The 23,219-nt window shown below is 39.3% G+C and overlaps 1 long non-coding RNA gene across 1 annotated transcript in view; it reads right to left on the bottom strand.

Annotated features, from left to right (window-relative positions):
• LOC139075058 (uncharacterized) overlaps positions 1–23,219 on the bottom strand; it is a 44,516-nt gene that overhangs the window by 14,141 nt on the left and 7,156 nt on the right. The window contains exon 2 of the long non-coding RNA XR_011525088.1: positions 22,088–22,243. This is a non-coding gene — a long non-coding RNA (uncharacterized lncRNA). The remainder of the gene's footprint in view (positions 1–22,087; positions 22,244–23,219) is intronic.

Genomic DNA, 23,219 nt, shown 5'->3' with positions numbered 1-23,219 from the left:
ACATATACTCTTATCTTCTTTGGAAAGCCTCCCACCACATCCTTGTGTTTGAATGGGGCTGAATACATCCCAACCCCAGACTTCTGGGAACATGCATGACCCAGCTAATCAGAGCACAGCATCCCCTGAGCACAGGAATGAGATCAAGCTGAGCCAAAGCTGAAGTCCAACAGATCAGAGCTCACTAGGATTTTTACTGGAACTCTTGGGAAAGAGGCTCTACCTTTCCACTGGATTTGCTAGGCTACTAGGACGTAAACCAAGAGAAGCAGGTATCCACTTTGGCATAAACAGGATTGAGCCTGCCAGAAAATGAAGGCAGCATCCAGAAATATGACTGCAAACCTCAAGTGAGCCCTTGGCAATGCCTGGCAATTCTAATATATTTTCCTGGTCAATCTACTCTCTTGTTCTCAGAGAAGTCCGCTTCAAACCTTTTCCTTTCTCTTCAAGCTTCCCATATCTTCCCTTCACCATCCACTTGCATCTGATAATCCTGTTTTCTGTTTCAGTGAGAAAATAGAAGCAATCAGAAGAGAACTTCCTGTTTCCACTCATAAGTCCATCAGACTTCCAGCTTTGTACCAGATATTTTTCCTCCCTTGATTACAATAGTGATCTGTCCCTGCCAGTATGTAATAACAACCCTCTCCTGTGGGCACTGGATCCCAAATCTTATCACCTACTTCTCAAGGAGTTTGTTCCTCTGTTTACTCCTGGCTTTCCTTCATTATCAAAGTTTTCTCTACTATATTATTGCCGCCAGTTATGAACTTTCTGTGACTTTTCCCAACTTAAAAAGACGAACAAAACATTCTTTCCCTTAACTCTCACATCTTCCTTCAAGTTCTGCTCTATTTCTCTATTGTCCTTTACAGTGAACTTCCTTCGAAGAATTGATGTTCCCGTATGTCTTCTTTCTCCTCTCATCTCCTTTTAACCCTCACCAATCAGGATTATGATCACATCATCCCGCTGAAATCGCTCTTGTCACGTTCTCACCTGACTCAACGTGTTAGCATTTGGCGCTGTTGATCACTCCCACCTCTTGACATATGACTTCAGTTGACTTTGAGAACTTTTGTTTTTCGCTTGTCATTTGCTGTTCCTTTCTCCTTTTCGTGGCTAGGTCTTCTTCCTCTTGTAGAATAGAGCTCAGTCCTACAGCCTCTTCTCTTTACTGTGTACACTTGCTGTCCATGGCTTTAAATATCATCTTTTCACTTATAGATAGCTCCCAAGTTGTTACCTTTAGCCCTTACTTCTCCCTTGAGATGGTCTGATATGCATCTCTATAAATCTCAAAATATACATGCATGAATATTTTCCCGTTTAGGCCCCTAAATCTCAAAGCCAATCTTTACTCCTCTCTTTCTCTTACACCACACGTCTAGTCCATCATTAAGTCTTGTCAGTCACAAACCTGGCCACCTCTCTCCATCTTTATGGCTTTACCTAGTCCAAGCCACCACCATCTCTTACTGGGGTTATAACCATAGTCCCTAACTGGTTCCCTGCTTCTTGGAGTGTCTTGCCCCCTTCAGACAATACTTTACACAGCAGGTAGATGAATTCTTTTAATATATAAATTAGATCATGGAAGTTCACTGCTCAAAACCTCTAATCGTTTTGCATCAGTCTTGGATTAAAATCCTAACTGCTTACTCTGGCTTCAAGGTCATACACGTTTTGGTGCTTTTGCCTCCTAAACTCCTTTCCTACTGCTCTTCCTCTCACTCACTTGGCTCCAACGGCAGAGAACTTCCTGACACTCCTCAACTCAAATACGAAAGCATGCTCCAGTCTCAGCTCCTGTGAACTTGCTGTTCACTTTGCCTCAAATATTCTTGCCCAGTTCTCACCTAACTCACCTCCTGATCGTCACCTTCCTGACCACCCAATGTGTTATAGTCCCTTCTCAAACCCACCATCACTCCTTGTTCTTTAGGCTCGTTTTTCTGCATAGCACTCTTCACTCACTCTAATATTGTATATTGATTGATTGATTGATTGTCTTTACCATTAGAACTTCATGAAGGCAGAACTATGTCTATTTTACCACTGTACGCTCAGAACTCAGAGTAGTGCCTGACACAGAGTGAGTATTCAATAAATATATTTGAACAAATCAATGAATAGATGAGTGAATGAAAGTAGCAAAATTCCTTACATGACTTTTGAGCATCCAAATCCAGCAATGCCAAGGTATATAGCCTTCTCCCCTAACTTAGTTATATGAATCAAAAAATTCTCTCTTTTTTTTCACTTATATTTGAGTTCCATTTCCTGAAACTTGCAGTTGACAGAGTTTTGACTACAGCCCATGCGGTGCTAGAGCTGGCTTACACCAGCTTATGAGAACGGAATGTGCTTATTTCTCCCCAGCTCTGCTTTTAAGGATGTTAGTTAGACATGATGGGAAAATTTACACCATGGAATTCAGCAAACTCAACAAATCAGGGCTTTTTTGTTTACCCTCCATAGAGATCTAGGTTTCAACATTTGCCAGCACACCATTCCCTGTCTACAGTCATTCTCTGAAGGGTTCCAGTAATGGGCTCTCCCTGATCCCTAAAATGACCTAATTCAATGTGGGACAGCTGTCACTATTACAAGTACTTAGTTATAGTGTAGTTTCTGAAATCTGCCTCCTGGGGTGTTTCACTTTTTAGTTCTCATTCTGCTCTCTGCAGCAACACAGAGCTAGTCTTATCATTCTTCTATGGGATTAACCCCCTAATGTTTAAATAAAACTTTTTGTACATCATCTTCTCTCTTATTCTTCATTCCCATGTATTTCCAGGTTAAATATCATTGCCAAATCTATCTGGTATTATTTAACAGCACAAAGACTTATAATCTTTTATGATTTTTTTCTCATTTTCTGATTAAATATGTGACATTTAACAAAAAATATCGTTGCTTTTTCTTTTGAAACTTTTTGGATGCTCATTCAGTCAGCAAATATTTATTGAGGATATTTTATGAGACAGATAATCTTTTGGGCTCCAAGGGTACAGGGATGAACGAGATGAACAAGCCTCTGATCTCATGTAGCTCGTATTTTAATGAAGAGTGGAGAGGAGGAAGACAAAGAAGAAGAAAAACAAACTGAATTGTGGGTAGTGATAAGCTATTGAAAAAAAGGAAAACAGGTTTACATGGTAGCAATGATTCTGGGGTGGCGGGAGGGAGTTGACTGGTCAGGGAAGACGTATCTAAAGAAGAGACTTTTGTTTTTTTACTTTTTATTAAGATTATGATAGTTTACAACCTTGTGAAATTTCAATTATACATTATTGTTTGTCAGTCATGGTGTAGGTGCACCCCTTCACCCTTTGTGCCCACCCCCCACCCCCACTTTCTCCTTGTAACCACTAATCTGTTCTCTTTGTCTACATGTTTAACTTCCATTTATGAGTGGAGTCATACAGAGATTGTCTTTTTCAATCTGGCTTATTTCATTTAACATAATACCCTCAAGGTCTATCCATATTGTTGTGAATGGGATGATTTTATCCTTTTTTCTGGCTGAGTAATATTCCATTGTATATATATACCGTGTCTTCTTTATCCAATCATCAGTTGATGGGGACTTAGGTTGCTTCCACATCTTGGCTATTGTAAATAATGCTGCAGTGAACATAGGGGTGCATGGGACTTTTAGAATTGCTGATTTCAAGTTCTTTGGATAGATACTCAGTAGTGGGATGGCAGGGTCGTATGGTATTTCTATTTTTAATTTTTTGAGAAATCTCCATACTGTTTTCCGTAGTGGCTGCACCAGTTTGCATCCTACCAGCAGTGTGTGAGGGCTCTAAAGAGGAGACTTTTGAACTGAGGCTTCAGTAATGATAAGGAGACAGACTTGCAAAGTCCTGGAGAGAAAGAACACTCCAAGCAGAGGAAGCAGTGATGGTGAATGCTTGGTTTTTCTGCAGAAAAGGAAGAAGATTAATGTGGCTCTAATGCACAAATTGATGTTAGAGAGGATGTTAGGGGCCAGATCATGGATTTTATGAATAATGAGAAAGTCTATTATATTCTAAGGGCCATGGGAAGCCACTGGGTAGGAGAGTAAGATGATATGATTTATATTTTATAAATATCCCTCATTGCTAGGTGGAGTATAGAATGTTGGGATCAAGCATAGAATCAGGGAGGCCAGTTGGAAAAAGTCCACGAAAGAAATGTAGCAGAGTGTATCAGTAGAGATGGCTATATTTTGAAGGGTATATTTTGAAGGTTGAGCCAGTAGGATTTGAGGATAGATTGAGTGAAAGTATTGGGGAAAAGAGAGAAATCAAGAATGAGTCCTTGGTTGAGGATTTGTGCAACTAGATTGTTGGTGATGACATTTCCCCAAATGAGAAAGCATGGGGTGGAACTGATCGGAGATGGAACTGAGTCTCTTGTGTCGGACAAATGGGATAGCAAAACCTTTAAGAAAGTCACAGTAGAGGCAAAAGAACAATTCATTGGGCATTAGGAGAACAGATTTCTACCCCTCAGTCTCTTGATTATATGAGCAATCCCAGGCATTCTCCCTAAATACACCCCAAAAGTCTCAGATTTTTCATATTTTATGACTGGTTTAGTCTAGATTGTTTCTGAGGTCTTCTCGGCTCTTATCTTCTCTGATTTCCAGCAACAACTGCTTTTCCACAGCCCAATGCTCCAAGGCTCCTGTTTTCCCACAAGAAGAGAAGTCCTTGTTCCCAAAGTCAGAGTTGGGTGTTTTATTCCTTGTCCCCTTACTTTGACTTAATTATTTTGCATTGCCCTGCCTTTGCCAGGCAGTAGGCCAAACAGCAGTTCATGTGCCCTAATTCTGTAGCTTTTCAAGCTGCCTAAGTTCATGTCTTTAGAACACAGACTTGAAATAGCTGTGTTATTCAAGTTGGGTCTCACAACCGGAGAAATGTTAGGAATAGGTGTATGTATGAGGATATCATGTGTGCTTATTATTGTAGATCCCTCTCTATTGAAAAGTCTTTTCCTGTGGTCAAATTCATCCAAATGAACGACATCCAGAAATGGTATAAGTAGCCATTTATAAAGAAGAAAGAGGGAAAAGTAAACAAAGTAAGAAAGATTAATGTACACGCCTTTAGGAATAATGTGCTGCCTGCCTGAAAAAGACCTGAGAACTGTTGTCTCCAATAATACTTCCATTAATCAAAACCCTGAAGTAACTGCATAATGAGGCAAAGAAGTTAATGGATATTAGCATACTGCTGTCCTTTCTTCTTTGCTGGCACAAGTGGCAAATGCAGGGTCTGTACCAGTGCCATTTTCTCTCTCCCAAAATATTACAGCTGGGGAGAAAGAAACAACAACAATACAAGTCCCAAAGAGGGATCTGCAGACCACTCGCCATCATTGAAAGATGCTCAGAAGATAAAAGTTTCTCAGTTAGCACACGTAGAAAACTTTGCATTCTCTACACTTGTCTTGGAGATTCACAAAACATGTCCCAAAGCCTCACAGTAAAGAAATCTGGTTACTTTTGTTGAATCCAAAGTTTCTCAAACTACTTTGCTAACAGTCTAACAATCTACAATACACTTTGAGAAAGGTGGAACTGCTCTGTTTTTTTTATAGAGTCTCTACAGTTTCACTTACTTAATTACTAGAATTGTTCAACTCAGGCTCCGCAAGGCTCAGTAGCATGGCTTTTATGCTGCCTTTATCTGGGCACAGTGCCTGGTACAGAACTTGTGCCAAGTCAGCCTCAAAAATATTAACTCAATTTGAATTACATTCAGTCTAACATTCTGCCTGTTGGTAATGTGGGTTGTCCATCTCAGTTTCACTCAAAGTGTGAAGCCATTTCCCAAAAGCCCAGCTGATCCCCACTTGGAGTCTATCTTCAAAACATGTTTTGAACTTATTTAGAGGCTCAGCTTCAAGAAAATTCCATATATTTAATTCACAGTTTGAAACCCAGAATTACCTTTTCCTTGTTCAAAACCTACTGTTTTTCAGCTTCATGGAATTCTCTTTGGTCTTAATTGTTGTGAAATGTTTATTTGGTTTAAAGGAAAAGCTGACGTTTTAAAGTTTCCAGCAGCTTTTCTTGAAGATGGCAGATCTGCTTGGAGCAGTTTTCTTTGTCCTGAGAAGAATCTGACTGGCACCTGAGAGGTCAAGGCTAGATGGAGAGGTCCACAGTACTTGTGGGAACCGTGTAGCATGATATTGACAGCACCTCAGCTAAAGTAGGAAGGAAACTGGTTTATTTCTACAGTTTTTCAGATGAGTCTTTTGGGAGGAAAGGGATGGAAACCAACCACTGTCTTTTCGGGGAAGCTATTAAAAATTCTCTGATAAATTGGTTATAAAAGGAGGTTTTCTAGGGCCAGCCCTGTGGCCGAGGGGTTAAGTTCTCATGCTCTGCTTCAGCAGCCCAGGGTTTTGCTGGTTCAGATCCTGGGCACAGACCTAGCACAGCTCATCAGGCCATGCTGAGACAGTGCCCCATGTAGCACAACCAGAAGGACCTACAACTAGAATATACAACTATTACTAGGGGGGTTTGGGGACAAGAAGGAAAAAAAAGATTGGCAACATATGTTATCTCGGAGCCAATCTTAAAGAAAAAAAGAGTTTTCTATTAAACAAGGAGCCTCAAAAGGGAATTCATGATGAGGAAAAGGAAATCAAATGTGGTGAGGAACAAGGCAGTCATGAAGGGAAAGCGAGTTTGGGCAGAGAATAGGTGGCCTTTGAGGCCAGTGTTCTAGAGCTTAGGGCAAGCTTAGGGATGATGGCTGAACCAGTGATTGCAATCTAAAGGACTCACACAGGGGCGGGAAACTGTAGGCATGTCAGTGCTGTGCAGAATCCAGGTGTATTAGACTGTGTGGGGCTAATTTTCAGTAGCTACACTATGTGGCAGAAATAGAAGCAGCTGTGAGTCAAAATCTGGAATCTGTTAGTAGAAAAAGAACATTTCTAAATCTTCCTGTCTGGCAATGGATTGACCCATTTGGCTTGAGTAATCCCTTTGGGAGCCATAAATTTGAAGCAAAAAATTGGGGGGGTGATAAAAAGGCTTTTAACAAAACATGTGACTTTATGTTGCATCTGTTCATCCTTTGTTTCCAGAGCTATCCTTGTAGCTTCAGAATTCTGATCACTTGCTCTGTACTCATAGATCCTGTCTTCTTTGAATTATTTTAATTAAATACTTAAACATCATATTTCCTATAGAAAGAATGTTTGTCTTCTTTTTTGCAGAGGACACTTACTGAGAAAATGTGACATAGCATAAAGAGGACAATAAAGTTTTTACTGAAAAGTTTCCTTATCTGGTAAAGGGGGAGAAACTATCCAAATTCCTCCCTGGATTATTTAATATAAAAGCTTTTTTATTTACTAAAGGATAATCTCTCTTTGCCATTTTCTCCAATATCTAGCAAAAGTCTTTGCATATATTAGGTATTCAAAAAATATCTGCTGGTTGATAGGAGGACAGGAAATATGGCAGTAACAGGGTGATGTTCATAGAGATGGCAGACAAGCCAACCAAAGCAGGCTGGTGTAACAGAAAAGGACATACAGCCACACAGTTCTAATCTGTGCCAGGTGCTAGGGTAAGTGGTTTTTTCATGTATCTCTTCAGAAATTCATAAAACAAAGCTATGAGAAGGTGCTCTTACTAGACCCATTGTATACACTAGGGGAGTTATAGGGCTTCAAAGTAGCAGAGCTGAGAATTTGAATACAAACTATTTAAATCCAGAACTCAAGCTCTTAACAATTTCACTATAATAGCTCTCTTATAAGAATTGAGGTTATCCCTATCTACCTCATAGAGCGTCTAAATAAAAATACTTTAAAATGTATTTATTTATATATAGATACATAGATATAAATATTGTCGTATTTTTAAAATTAAATGACCAGATTTATAGGCCCAAAAATAAGCTGCCTATCCTGGTCCTTCCCTCTCCCCTGACTCTGTGATGTATCTCTCCTGTTCGTTTTCCAGCAATGATGATAGTTGATGCATATTTTCTATATTATTCTCTAATATATGAGCAGAGAAAAACACAGATTCCTAGCCTAGTGAATCAACACTATTTGAAGATGGCTTTTCTTTTCAAACAAGTTGACATCCCATTCCAAGGGGGAAACATCTTCTCCTTCAAGGGCTACCACTATTTGGCAGACTGTCCTAAGACCACGATGAATTCAGCCCCTGGACACCTCAAGTAAGCCATTCAGCCTTTCAAGGTCTCATTTTCCCCTTCTGTATCATGAGAGGTGAAGCCAAATTCCAAAATAATATCTAGCAGTGAAATTTTGAAGACCTAAGTTAAGCATAATATTAATTAAGGGATTCATATTTAGCTTATATCTGGACCAGTTTCCCTGCCATTCCCAGAAGATAAATTCTAAATGAAGAAGCAGTCTTTGGTTATTAGAAAATTGTTGATTTCTATTTAATTCCATTAATGTCAGAGAACATGGTTCATATGATTTCAATTTTTAAACATTTTTTGAGGTTTGTTTTGTGGTCCAAAACATGGTCTATGTGCACTTGAAAAGAATGTGTATGAGTGTTAGAGTGCTCTATAAATGTCAATTCAGTCAAATTGGTTGATAGTGTTGTTCAGATATGCTGCATCTTTACTGATTTTTCTGTCTACTTATTCTATCAACTACTGAGAAGGGAGCGTTGAAGCCTCCAACTATAATTGTGGTTTATCCATTTCTCCTTTCAGTTTTAGCCTCATTTGTTTTGAAGATCTGTTGTTAGGTGTATAGCATTTAGGATAGTTGTGAATTGACTCCTTTATGTAATTATATCTTTAGGCAATGCTCTTTTTTTTTTTTTTCTGGAAATATCCCTTGCTCTGAAGTCTACTTTTCTGATATTAAGATAGTCATTCCAGATTGGCTTTGATTAATGTTTGCATAGTCTATAATTTGCTATCCTTTCATTTTTAATCAGAAGTGTTTACACGTGAATCATCTTTCTTGTAGACAGCAGATAGTTGCGTCTTGCTTTTTTATCCAATTGACAATCTCTATCTTTTAACTGCTGTTAAAACAACTGTAATTATTAATATTGTTGGATTTAAATCTACCAACTTGCTGATTTCTTTCTATTTATTCCCTCTGTCCTTTGTTCTTTTTTCTCTCTTTTCTGCCTGTTTTTGAATTAAGGACTTTTATTATTCTATTTTATCTTCACTATTGGTTTATTAGTTATACCACTATTTCTAAATTTTTTTAGTGGTTGTCGTAGAGTTTACAATACGTACATTTCATTTCTCATGGCATACCTTCAAATAATACCGTATGATTTCATACATGGTATAAGAATCTTATAAGAGATTACTTCCTCTTTCAATACTCTAACCTTTGTGTTTTTGTTTTCTCATATTTTACTTTTACGTATGTTATAAAACAAAATACACTTTTAATATTTTTGCTTCAAACAGTCAATTATTTTTTAGAGTGATTAAAAATAAGAAAAAAGTCTTTTATATTTATCTTCTTTATAACTATTTCTAGATCTCCTTAGTTTTTTGTGTGTAGATTGAAGTTTCTGTATGGTATCCTGTCCTTTTGCTTGAAGAACTTTCTTAAGATTTCTTGTAGCACATATCTACTAACAATGAATTTTCTCAGCTTTTGTTTGTTGAAAAAGTCTTTATCTTAATTTTTGACAGATATTCTCACTGGGTATAGAATTCTGGAATGCCTTTCTTTTCCTTTTAGTACTTTAAAGATGTCATTCCATTATCTTTTGGCTTGGAGCCTGCGATAATTTCTATCTTTATTTCTCTGTATGTAATGTGCACTTCTGTCCTCTACCTGCCTTCAATATTTTCTCTTTGTTTGATTTTCAGCAGTTTCAATAGTTTTAGTTTTACATATTATTTTCTCTACTTGGAGTTCACTGCACTTCTTGGATCTGTGGTTTGATGTCTTTCAGTAGTTTTGGACTCTTCTTGGCCATTATCTCTTCAAATATTTATTCTGTTCCACTGTCCCTCTCTCTCTCTCTCTTTTCCTTCTGGAATTACAACTACATGTGCTAGGTCATTTGATATTGTCGCAAAATCCTTATAAGGTTTATGCTATTTTTTCCCACACTTTTCCTCTTTGTGTCTCAGTTCAGGTGACCTCTATTGACCTATCTTCAAGTTCACCAATTATTTCTTTGACCATGTTGAATCTATTGCAAAGCGTGTTGAATAAATTATTCATATCAAATACCCTGTTTGCTACAGTAGTTTCCAACTGCTGCAATAACAAATTACTACAAACTTAGTGGCTTAAGACAATATAGATTTATTATGTTATAGTTCTGGAGGTCACAAGTCTAAAATGGGTTAGCAGAGCTGTGTTCCTTCTGGAGGCTCCAGGCGAGAATCTGTTTCCTTGCTTTTTCCAGCTTCTAGAGGCTGCCTATATTCCTTAGCTCATGACCCTTCCTTCTATCTTTGAAGCAGCAAAGCATCTTCAAATCCTTCTTACTCTCAGACTTCTGCTTTGGTCATCACATCTCATTCTCTGATGCTGACCCACATGCCTCCCTTTTATAAGGACCTTTGTGATTACATTGGACCCACTTGGAAAATCCAAGATAATCTCCACATCTCAAAATCCTTCACTTAATCACATCTGCAAAGTTCCTTTTGTCATGTATGATAATATATTCATATGTTTTGGGGAGGCGAAATAAGGACATTTTGAGGGACTGTTATTTTGTCTACCATATCCTATTTTTTATTTCTAGCATTTTCGTTTAATTCTTTTTTATAATTCTATCCCTCTACTGAAATTACCATCTGGTCATGCAAATTTATACATTTTCCACTATATCCTTTAACACATTAAATCATATTTATTTTAAAGTCTGTATCCGATAGCTCCAACAGCTGGGTCATGTCTGAGTTGTTCTTTTGTATGCTTTACCTTTGGCAGTGGGTTGTTTTTGTCTTGCTTTTTTATGTGACTTTTTATTGAATGCCAGGCATCTTTGTGGAATGGAAGATACTGAGTCAAATAACATTTACACTTGGAAATAAAAGCATGTCTCTTGTCAGGCAGTAAGTGTGGAGGATTGAACCAATCTAGTCAGGAGCTGAGTTCATTTGGAGTTTGTTGTTGCTACAGTTTCCTTCAGAATTCTATAGGTTTTTAAATCCTTAATGATGCCTTGGGCTTAGAGTGAGGCTGGGGTTACCAGAGATTCTTTTCCCAAAATTTTTGCTCTAATCTCAGCTTTCAGCCTTCCCTATATGCTAGTGCTCCAGAAGGCGCCTCTCTATGCTCTTGTCTCATCCTTAGTGGTAGATTCTTTTACTTTACTTGGTTCTTGCCAGGTTGATGGTTAGGGTCAGAGTGTCTCCTGTGGTTGTATTCTTGCTTCAGTCTTAGATAAAACCTGTGTGCCTAGGCCTTGGAGAAAGGTTTTGCACATCAGTCCCATCCTTCTTCCCCATTGCCAGCAGCCAATAGCACTCCCTTGTATCTGTAGTGTGGGAGAGTTATTTCCCACTTCCCAGTGTTATGAGACCTCCAATAGTATTATAACTATGGGGTCATGCACTTGGGACTATGTTTTTGCCCCTTCCTATGGGTATAATGTTGTTTTCCATTTGTCCCCCAGTAATATTGACTCTTTACTCTGTGCTTTGGGAGTTACAGAATTTGCTGTCTCTCTCCTAGATGCTTAAGACTTGAACAAAGAGCCAGCTAGGGGGTCAGGGCTGATCTTTTTTATCCACAATTGCACTGTTAAGGGTGGCTCTCTATGGTTTCCTGACTTGCCCCTAATCTTTCTCATGAGCAACTGGTATAGATCCATTGAAAAGAGACTGCAAGTTTGTCCAAACTTCCTTTTTGTCTGTGGGTCCCAGAAGTTTTATATTGTCATATTAGTCCATATTCGGGCCTTAGCAATTTGTTAAAAATTTAACTGATATTCTTCTACTTGCTTTTGTGGTGACCCAGTGTTTTTCTTGTACTCTGTCACAGATGAGTTACTCCATGAGTCCCATTTCTCCTAGAGTATGAGCTATAATGTCCTTCCCTTGATTTTGGGCTACTTGGTTTCCCTGCCACCTCACCTCTCTGAGATGTAACAATAAGAAAAGTTGTGACTTTCTAGTTTATACAGGTTTCTTTATTGTTTGAGTAGGGGTGACATTCTTTACAGATTTCTACGTTCTATGTAGAAGCAGAACTACCTAGAAAATTATTTATTCACAATATTATTGATGTTGCTCTTTTCCAAAAAGGAAAAACATCTTGCTGAACTATGTAATCTCATTCTTTTCCATTAACATTCCTCCTGGGGCTGGACCTGTGGCCAAGTGCTCAAGTTTGCGTGCTCTGCTTCGGCAGACCAGTGTTTTGCCGGTTCGGATCCTGGGCACAGACATGGCACCACTCATGAAGCCACACTGAGGTGGCATCCCACATGCCACAACTTAAAGGACCCACAACTAAAAATACACAACTGTGTACCAGGGGGCTTTGCGGAAAGAAAGGAAAAATAAAATCTTAAAAAAAATATTCCTCCTAAGTAATAAATAAAAGTGATAATTACGATGGTGATGAGGATGCTGTTGATGATACGGTAGCTTTATTGTTGTTATTGCCATTGATTATGGCAGCTACCTTTCACTAAATGTTTACCATGTTCCAGGCAGTGAGCTAAATACTTTATATACGTTATATTTGGCTTATTTTCAATACTTTCATAAAACCTAGGGAGCAGATACTATTATTATGATCTAAAGTCTATATATGGGGAAAAAATCTTTAAAATTTCCCAAGCTACTGAGTAGAAAAACTGGTATTTAAAATAAGAAAGGCTGATACCAGATTCCACCTTCCAAATTAACCCACGGTATAGCATGTTCACTCTTCTTTTATTTTCTTTCTGTCTAACAGTGTTCTCCTGCTCAGATGCTTTTTCTTCCTTACGGGATTTGATAATTCACTGGGACTGGTGTCTTTTTAAAACTATGTCCTTGCTCTTCTTAAATGATATATCATTTCTCATATTTATTATCATTGCAAATTTTTTTTTTTTAAAGATTTTATTATTTCCTTTTTCTCCCCAAAGCCCCCCGGTACATAGTTGTATATTCTTCGTTGTGGGTTCTTCTAGTTGTGGCATGTGGGACGCTGCCTCAGCGTGGTCTGATGAGCAGTGCCATGTCCGCGACCAGGATTCGAACCAACGAAACACTGGGCTGCCTGCAGCAGAGCGCGCGAACTTAACCACTCCGCCACGGGGCCAGCCCCCGCAAATTTTACCTTCCTGCTAGACTCCTAGATCTAGGGCTGTATTTGGAATTCTATCTGACGTATCGCTGTGTCTCCCACAGCTCTTAGTGTAGGGCCTTAAAGCTAGACAGGCTTTATACATAAGCTTGCCAATCAATCACCTCTAACTAATTTGCAGAAATTTGAGGAGAAAGATGCTGTACTTTTTGCTATTTGACTTAGGAGAACAGAAGATGACATCTGAAAATGTTATGTATAACCTGGTCCTTCCTAGAATCTTCAATTGTTGTTGTGGAGTGTGAGGGGTCCATAGGGCATCCAAAGAACTAATCATCTCCCACTTCCTGACTCCCCAATTTTCCCTCCACCTAAACGTTCAACTCCTCCTCCAATGTTTCCTATCAAAGTAAAAGGAACCACTGGCTACTCTGTTATCAAGAGAGTAACCCTAACACAATCTTTGTTTCGTATTTTCCTCCCCTCTACCCACCACATCCAATCCAGCACCAAGCTCTATAGGTTCTAGCTTCTATGTAACTTTTGAATTATTCTCTTCATCTCCCCTGCTATCACCCTAGTCTAGGCTACTTTTACACATTGCCTGAGTTTGTGCAACATCTTCCCAACTGGTCTCCCTGCCTGCAGAGTTACATTCACTAATGTTTCTCACACATCAGAGCCACAATGATCTTTCTAATATGCTAATTCGAGCCTGGTACTTATCTGCTTAAAACTCTTCAGTGGCACCCCACTGCCTCAGATAAAAGGGACAAACTCCTTTAAAAGTCTTCTGTTTGCTACTGCTGCATAACTAACTACTCAAGGTCAAGATTTTAGATAGAGCACAGTGGGGACAGCTTGTCTCTGTTCCACAGTGTAAGAAATCTCATCTGGGAATATTTGAAGACCAGGAGTAACCCGAAAGCTGAGGGCTGTTAACATCTGGAGGAGAATTCACCCACATATCTGGTGGGTAGTGTTAGCTGTTGGCTGGACATGAGTCAGCAATTGCCCAAAACACTTATATGATGTGGCCTCTCTCTGTGGTCTTTTTGCATGGACTAGTAGGGCTTTCTCACTGGATGGTGACTGAATTCCAAAAGCAAATGTCCTCAGAGAACAAGAGAGGAATGCATAGTATTGTACAGCCTAGTCTCAGAAATCAAAATGTCCACCCAGGTTTAAAGGGAGAGAGCACAGACTGCACCTTTTGATGGAAGAAACGTGGGAAGGTCACATTTTACAAGAGCATGTGGGATAGGAGACACTGTTGTAGTCATCTTCAGTAAACATAATTTCCCTCAGTTTACTGAAGGCCTTTCTTGATTTGATCCCTGCTTACATCCCTATGGCATTGTCCTCACTTGTCTTGAAATCTGCTTTCCAGACACACTAACCTCTTTCCCCTAAACCTACCCTGTCTACTTGCCTCTGATCTTGTTCACAAGACCACCCCTCTCTCTGAAATACTTTCTCATCACATCCTCCCATGCCCCCCACCTTTCCTGGCTAATTTCCTCCTAGATGCTTTTTCTTACTGCTGACCTCTCCTACAAATCTGGGTTGTGCCTCTTTTTCTATCATTTCCAGATCACCCAACATGGTGCTTGTGATGCGGGATCGGTGAGCCGAGGAGTCGAAAGAAAGATTTCTTAGACTCTCAAGATCTGGCAGTAGTGCTCTTTTATTTAGAGAATAGAGATAGAGTAGCATGGGGACAGGACCCATGGGCAGTCAGAGCTTCTGCTGCTGCCACTGCCCCGAACTGACGGTTAGGGCCAAATTTAAGGCATAGGTAAGTGAGTTATCTCTTTATTAGTGCCCGTTTGGTCTGGCCATTTGGCGGTCCCATAACTTTAAGATAAGAATCAAACCGGATTGAGTAAATGGCAGAAGTCACCGCTCAAATATTATCTTCAACTAAAGACAAAGGAGGATTTTGGGGTGAGGGTCAGTTACATGAGGTTGCCAGGCAGTTTCCAGAGATAAGGCCATCCCCCCTTCCTCCTGGCTCAGAGGGGGAGGCATCTTCACAGATAGATGTTTCCCTTAGAAGTGTAAATGTTTTCTCAACAAGGGGGAAGCATCTTCACAGATAGATGTTTCACTTAGAAATGTAAATGTTTTCCCAACAAGGGGCAAACAAATTCCAGAGAGGGAGGCATGGAGATTTCCTTTACAACTGCAATTGTCTCTGATCAAAAGGGCAAACAAATTCCACTCCTTGGAGCCTGCTTCTTATCTGTAGTTTTAAAAGTAACCAGCCTAAAAATCCTCATCACTTGGAGTATGGTAAATGCTCAAGAAATATTTGTTGAATGAATGGCTGTCTCTCCCAAATTAGAGACCTTAATATCCAGCTCACCATGGTATCCCTGAGACTAGTACAGTGTTGACCCATAGTAGGGGCTCAGACATATTTGCTGAAAGAATAAAGTACTGCATTTTCTCAGTGATCTATATAGGATTTTTGAGAATTCATGGGGCTAGGCAGAGCTCTTTGAAGAAGGCTCCATGCTGGGCCAGTGCTCTATCAGTTGTTGCTAACACACGCAGCTAAGTCATGATTCTATTGTGTTAGCATCCTAAAACTTCTTCCAAGTTGATTCTCTCCACTGCTCTTCAAATCAATGCTGTCTCTGCTCCAAGGAAGGAAGCTAAATTGATCATGTAAGAACTTGCCAAATGAAGAGCATCCTAAAATTGCTGCCAGAAACTCCAGTAGGGATTGAAAAGAAGAAATTATGCAAGTTTTCCTCTCTCAAGCTGGGTAACAGAGCTATGTGAGACTCTTAGTCTTCCTATAAACATTGCTATGGTAACTGACAGGTAATTAACTGTTTATCACACATACACACATGCATACCCACACAGTTTCAAGCTGGAGTCCTCTCACTGCAACAGTCAGTGAGCATAAGGAAAGGAAATCAACCTGCAGACTGTTCTTAAAATTACATTTTTGGAAGGTCTTCCCACTGTGAAACTTCTGGGGAAACAAAATATTTATGGTATGGACAAGCAGTACTAAAAATGATCGTATTTTCAGCTGTCCCCTAAACATTTTTCCTTTCACTCCTCTCTTAAAAACAGAATTTGGGTTTAGAGATCCATCTTAAAGTTGTAGCTGAGAAACTGACAGAAGAGATTGCAAAGCAATGAGATGAAGATAATAATAGCAACATTACCAGTGAACTCAGCCTGTTAAAGAAATATGCAAAGAAACTAAAATTTCTTTCAGTTAGAGGCCAAAATGACTAATTATTTTCTTTCTATTCCCTAACGTGTTCTATAATGCTAATGCGAAAAAGGAATAGATAAGGTGGATACTCAAAGAGAGCAAATTGCTTATTTTGGTTCTAATCTATATCATTTTATGAGAAGAATACTAAAGCCCTTTGTGCATTTTATTCACACAATTTCTGAACATATTTGTGCATAATAACCTTCCACCCATGTGTAATTATATCCTATTTATGCATAATCAAAAGAGGCAGTTGGAAGAAAAACAAGTTCATAATAAGATCTGCAATAGAGATTAAGAAGGGTCTAATTAATATTTCTAAGGAGGAATGAACTCGTTTTCAATGTACTTGATAATTATGTGGCTTAAGTTTCCTGAATCACAACTTTATTTTGAAAAAAAAGACAAAACGAAAAACTTTGAAGCAATTACCAGAGTATCTATTTTGTCTTACTTAAATGAGCATGGCAAGAGATGTTTCTGGTGCATGTAGACATAACCTAAGCTAGCCCGATATTTATTAAGTGATAACACATATCATAGATCAAAATAGTCTAAAAAGCATATTTTAGGAATTGTGCTAATGTGTTTCTCAGCAAGGGGCCTGTGCTCCTTCATCACTTCTCTCCAGGAAGCCAAGATGGTGTCATACACTAGCAAGGAGTGAGTTTGAAGAGGACGAGTCATCAAGACAGAGGCAGGAGAGCTACTCTGTAGACTCTTAAAAGGAGTCGTGATTGGAAATCTCAATGTGTAACGTGTCTCTCATTAAACTCTGACATCCTGGTTGTTACAGTTTTCCAAAGGTATATTTAACAGAAAACAAGCATGAGGTGTGGCTTCCACTTCCTGAGTGTGACACTTGACAACTCTCTTGGTGCTTAAAGCAAGAAACTAGGGCCACCACCTCTCTTTCCATCACTTTAACTCCAGGTTTCCCTGTCCCAGTTCTTGCCTCCAATGAGATGAGACTCCTCATTTGGGCTTTCTAGACCTGAACATCTGTGAGGAGGGGAAGGTATGGGCACCTGCAGCAACTCTGGTAGCTTATGGTTTGGCAGGAAGAGAGGACATACACCCATACCCATACATCTATTAAGCTGACCCTGACACAACTCTTATTGGGAAGAGCAGATACAACATAACTCAGTATTACTTCCCTTGGCCCCTGCTATGTACTAAATTGTGTCTTCCTCAAATTTGTATGGTGAAGCCCTAACCCCTAATGTGACTATATTTGGAGATAAGGTAACAAGGACGTAATTAAAGTTAAATGAGGTCATAAGGCTAGGTCCCCGATCCAATGGGATTAGTGTCCTTATAAGAAGAGATATCAAAGAGCTCACTGTCTCCCCCACTGCTCCCTGCATGCACACCTAGGAAATGTCACATGAATACACAAAAAGAAAGTGGCCATCTACAGGCCTGGGAGAGGGCTTTCAGTCAAAACTGAATCAACTGATGCCTTGATCTTGAGCTTCCCAGCCTCCAGAACTATGAAAAATATATTTTTGTTTAAGTCACCCAGTCTGTGGCATTTTGTTATAGCAGCCTGAGCAGACTAATACCACTACAAAGGTCTCTGATGGAGCCACAGCTGACAATGACACTGTCCATGCATAAGGGATCTTGCTGAATCTGAAAGCTCCAGTCTTGCCACATCATTGCCTTTTTATACTTAGGGTTGTATCAATTAGCACTTCTAATTTAAGGACGATTTACAAATATACAGCATTCCTTGTTTTGTAGCATCAATCACAGACTTGATTGTGGTGAGCCTGGAAGGTACGAGGGGAGTAAAGCATAGTCATTGCTCATAGTCCCTAAGGAATATCTTTGCCTCCAGCTCTTTCATGCCCAGGAAAATCCATTTTCTTATGGCCCCATTCTCTCAGGGAAAGTTCATCACTTTCTATATGGATAGCTGAGTCATTTCTTGTCCTTATTGTAATTCTCACAACATTGTACAGAGTTATTAACCTCATTCTTCCAGATGAGGCATCTGAGAAGCTCAGTCATTTGCTGAAGATGAGTGGTCCAGATTCTGGATCTTAGACCCACATTTGGCTGACTTAAAAGCCCAACCCCATGACTTTAACACAATAACTTCATCCAAAGTGTCCTAGGGAATGGGTGAAACTTTACAGAATATGGAACTAACCTGATAAGGAAACCTAGACTCAAAGATAAGTTACTGTCTTAATAAAGTACTCATCTCTGGCAATATACTTGAATCTTAACAAGCACCGCTTAGCTATACAGATTTTCTCAAATTTGGAAGTGAGATTTTGGCCTTTAGAATTAGATGTGTAAGAAAACTTTTATGTAGGAGAGAAAAAAACTAATGGTCACATTTGTGGTTTCTCCAAACCATGAAAAGGATCCAGAAGGTGAAATTCCACTTTCAAAAGCTAGTTCATTAAAATGAAAAATACCTGGTGTGGGTTAGGGTATTAGGATTATGAGTATGCTTTCCTTTTTCACAATTTCTGTGATGTTATTAATTACCTTTATGATTGAAAAAATTCACAATAATGTTTACTGAAAACTTACTATTAATGTCTAAATACTTAATGCATAGTTAGCTTGTTTAATCCTTATAACAGCATTGTGAGCTAATTGCTATCATTACTTTCATTTTACAGATGAGGAAACTGAGGTCCTGAGAGGTTTAATACTAGTAAGTGGTGGAGCTAGGATTTAAGACCAGGCATTCTTTCTCCAGAGACCATGCACTGATCTCCTCCACTAAGCTGCCTTTTGAATGGTTGAACCTAGTGAAAGAGAGAGGGCCCGAGCATTAGTGTTTTGAGGTCTAAGATAGTAGACAGAGGGAAGGAGGTGGGACAGGACAGCTAAGGAGCTAGATGAAGACCCTGGATACCTGAGGAGAAATCACCCTGGTTCAGAAGAGCTAGCAGAAAGGGTTTTGCTCTACCACAGTCCTTTTTGTAAAGTTAGCTTATCATGCTAAACTAATCCCCAATCCTAAAATAAATCAGTGGCTTTATATTCTTATGCCCTCAGCCTCAATAATCATTTTCTACGCTTTATTTCACTCAGTCTCTCATCTCAAGTTATAAGGTACATGCCTTTAATGGGTATGTTTTAGCCTTATAATTAGCAATCTTACATAACAAATTAATTTTTAGGTAATCCCATCCAGAAAGGGTAATAGCTGTAGTATTATCGTGGTTTGTAAATAATAGAAACAAAAGGTGTTGTCTAGCAGCCAGGGAACTAAATACTCAGATCAAGTAAAACAACTCCCTCATATTTTATATCACTCCATTACCATCTCAAAAATAACCGCGTAACTAATATTAGTTCTACTCAGTTTGTAACAACAACAATATATAAATCAGTCTGGAAGAGCAACTATCCACCATTGTATATTCTAATGGTTTCACACAGGGTGATGAATTTTGCCTTATCTGAGGAGAGCTGTTTAGATAATGTTGGCAAGATCACCATTTAGTTTGTCTATAAAGAAAAAGAAAGCAAGTTCCTTCATCTACATGTCCAAACATTTATCCGTTTCATTCTATCTGCCCATCCACCCATCCACCTATGCACCAATCTATCCATCCATCTACTCATCCATCCATCTATCTTCCCAGCCACCTACCGATCTAATGAACATTTGTTGAGCACCTGCATTGAGCGCAGCTTGGTCAGGAACTGCACATTTGCTGTTGTGAATCTTGTTTGGGCACTTTCTTTTGCTCCTAGTCCATTATTTTTTCCTAGGTGTAGTCTGTAGACCAACTTCTTCAGAATCTCCTAGGGGTCTTATTAAAAACACATACTCCAGGTATCCATCCACTTTATCAGAATTAGATGCAGGAATCTTTGTTTTTTATAATCCTAAAGATAAATTTAATCCATTATAGCTTAAGAAACCCTAACCTAGACCAACTCTGCTTCATAGGAATTCTTCTAAAGAGAATTCAGAGAACAGAAACAGCTACAGCAAGTCATTCAAAGGTATTTATTAGTCTCTAGATACAAAGAACTGATGATCTAGAGATAAGAAAGTATGAATAGGATGCTGAAAACCTTGAAGGGCCATTTGCAGGAGCCGAGCTTCCTTAGGCTGGACTCCAGAGTTAAGAGAGCGTAGATTGAGAAAGAGTAAAATCAAAGATTGTTGGGAATTCTTAGGCAATCATGGCTCTCCATTCATTCATATCTGATAAGCTTCTTTTCTGGCCTCTGACCACTTACCTTCCAGTTCAGAAGCATGCATACCTGACTGTCTTTGAATGTGGAATCAAAATCTCAGCTTACTAGTATGATCATAGACAAGTCACCCAACTTCTCTGATCTTTAGATTCCTTAACTGAGAAATGGGAAGGATTACACCATGTAACTCATAGGCTGTTTTGAAACAAATGTTGATATTACATTCCTTTTGGTTCTGTAGCCTTGCTCACCACTGAATTATGCTGTGGATTGTTCTCAGCTACCTCCAGCTCCCTAACCACACTAGACCTGTTTATTGTTTATTCCTTCCTTCCATTGCACTCCTCTCCCTCTAACCATCTACCCCAAATAGGCCAAATCTCTCCTTTACTTTTAAATTTGTGTTGAATATGGAGAGCTGCCTATCCATATACCTGCATGCTAAGAGCTAACAATCCAGTTGTGCCCAAGAAGTTGAATTTTGTATAATTCAGAACAAGATTTTCTACCATACATGTACAAGTGATGAGATCGCAGCCAACGTATGATTTCACGGTAGATGGCATTCTAAAAAGATCATTGGCAGCCCATGCCAAATATGAGTAATAAATTCCAGAAGTGCTTCCTATACAAATTTCATCATTAGAACTCATTCAGGGTCACTCAATCATTTATTCACTCACTTATCCATTCATTTATTTAATTATTTATTAAATTTCTATGGGGTTTAAGCAATGAATAAAAGAGTTAGTTGAGGACACCTGTACTCACAGAGCTTATAGTCTAGTGGGGGAGTGTGTTCTTTTATGCATGTAGATGGAAGGACAGAACAAACTCTTGAGAATTAAAGTTAGTGATATTTCAGCAAGTCAGTTTTGTCCATAGGTGGAAAATTAAACAAGTCACTCTGTAGACCTTGGGGGATGGAGAAAGAATTGGGCAGAGAGAAAAAGAACTGGAAAGAGTGGTTTATATATTCATGAAAGTAAAATGCTACTTTTTAGGACTCTTTGTCTCTGTTCTCTGGATTTACAATGATTATCTTTTGTGGAGTGAGTGAGCACAGCACTGCCCACGGTCATGTTCAAAATTCCTTCCACTCAGGTCGTTTTGCTACATCAGTTAAAATGGCGAGTGACCCCTCAGAGGTAGAGGCATTAGGTGCAAACGCATGTGTTGTAATGGAGTGGTCCATAAACTAGTGTTGAACTTTCTGTTCTGAAGCTAACGCGACGAGCAGCCCAGTAGGAAGATTAGGGAAACTGGATGAGAGGAAACAATGCCCATAAAGTTGCCTTAGTTCTATGCAGGGACTGATTCCCAGAAGCACTGGGGTGCACAAAACCGACACATCACCTCCAAGATCAGCAAGTTGTCGCGTCCAAAAGGGGGAAGTACCTTATTCGAGGTCATGAAGCAAGTTGGCAAGAGAGCTAAGGTGAGAGCGCAGGTCTGTCAATTTTCAGTCTAGTGTTCTTCTGACCACGTGTCAGGGCAGCCATGGACTGAAGGTTTAGACTGTCATCTGAGAGCCTATTCATGTCTCTCTGGAAGCTGTTGACAAAGAACCCATTTTTCACTGGATATGTAACATGCAAGAGAGAGACCCGCACCGGATGTCCCATGACCTCAATGCCCAGCCTATCAGTGAATTTTCCCCTCCCATGGTGTGGAGGCGCTGCATAGAGCAAGACTGAATCTGGGGCTACAACTCACATCAGGAAAGGCTCCACTCAAAAGGCTTTGTGCCGTGAAACTGAAGTCTATTATTCTCCTCATCATTGTTCGTGTTAAAGTCATCAGCATTGCCCACATAACCAGTATGAATGTGAGCCAGACATTTTGCATGGTAAAGAATTCAAATGATATAATAGCATATATGTATATTCTTACTTAGTATGCATGAATTCAACTCTGCATAATTCTCCCCACTCCCCTCCTCCCTCCAAAACAAAAAAGGTTGTGTAGGGGGAGAGAGAGAGACAGAAGGGGAAGAAACAGAGAGAGAACTACAAAAAATAAGTTAAATAAAACAGGCAATTTTATTCCTTCATCCCCAAATGTCTTTGCCACTTGGCATAAATAATGACTAACTTTAGCCATTAGATTTTTCTCTTCAGGTAAAACTTTGGCAAATTGTACATTACCTGGCATGAGTGAGAGATGATAACATTGGGCACTGACTTCATACCAGGTATTCTGTGTAAAGCTCTCACACTTTGTCCCATTTAATCTTTCCAACAGCCTTACAAGCCACCTGATACCTTACATAGCTAAGGTTCTGAAATAATGAAACAGAAAAAAAGTTTGTATGATAATATTAGCTTTCATTTGTGCTAGGCTTTATGGTTTTCGAAGCATATCCACATCCATAATCTTACTGAAAGCAATTATTTTACAGATGAGAAAATAGTAGGAACAGTCATTGTCTTTCTGACAAGTACCCTTTCCTTTAGTGACTATTTCCTTCCGCTTTTCATGTGGTCATGGGAATGTCAATCATGGTGCTCGTGAGCAGCTGCTCTGCTCT

The sequence above is a fragment of the Equus przewalskii genome, chromosome 13, assembly GCF_037783145.1.
Source record: "Equus przewalskii isolate Varuska chromosome 13, EquPr2, whole genome shotgun sequence".
Lineage (NCBI taxonomy): Eukaryota > Metazoa > Chordata > Mammalia > Perissodactyla > Equidae > Equus > Equus przewalskii.
Note: the sequence above shows the minus strand (reverse complement) of the source record. Positions and strands in the feature narration are given on the sequence as shown.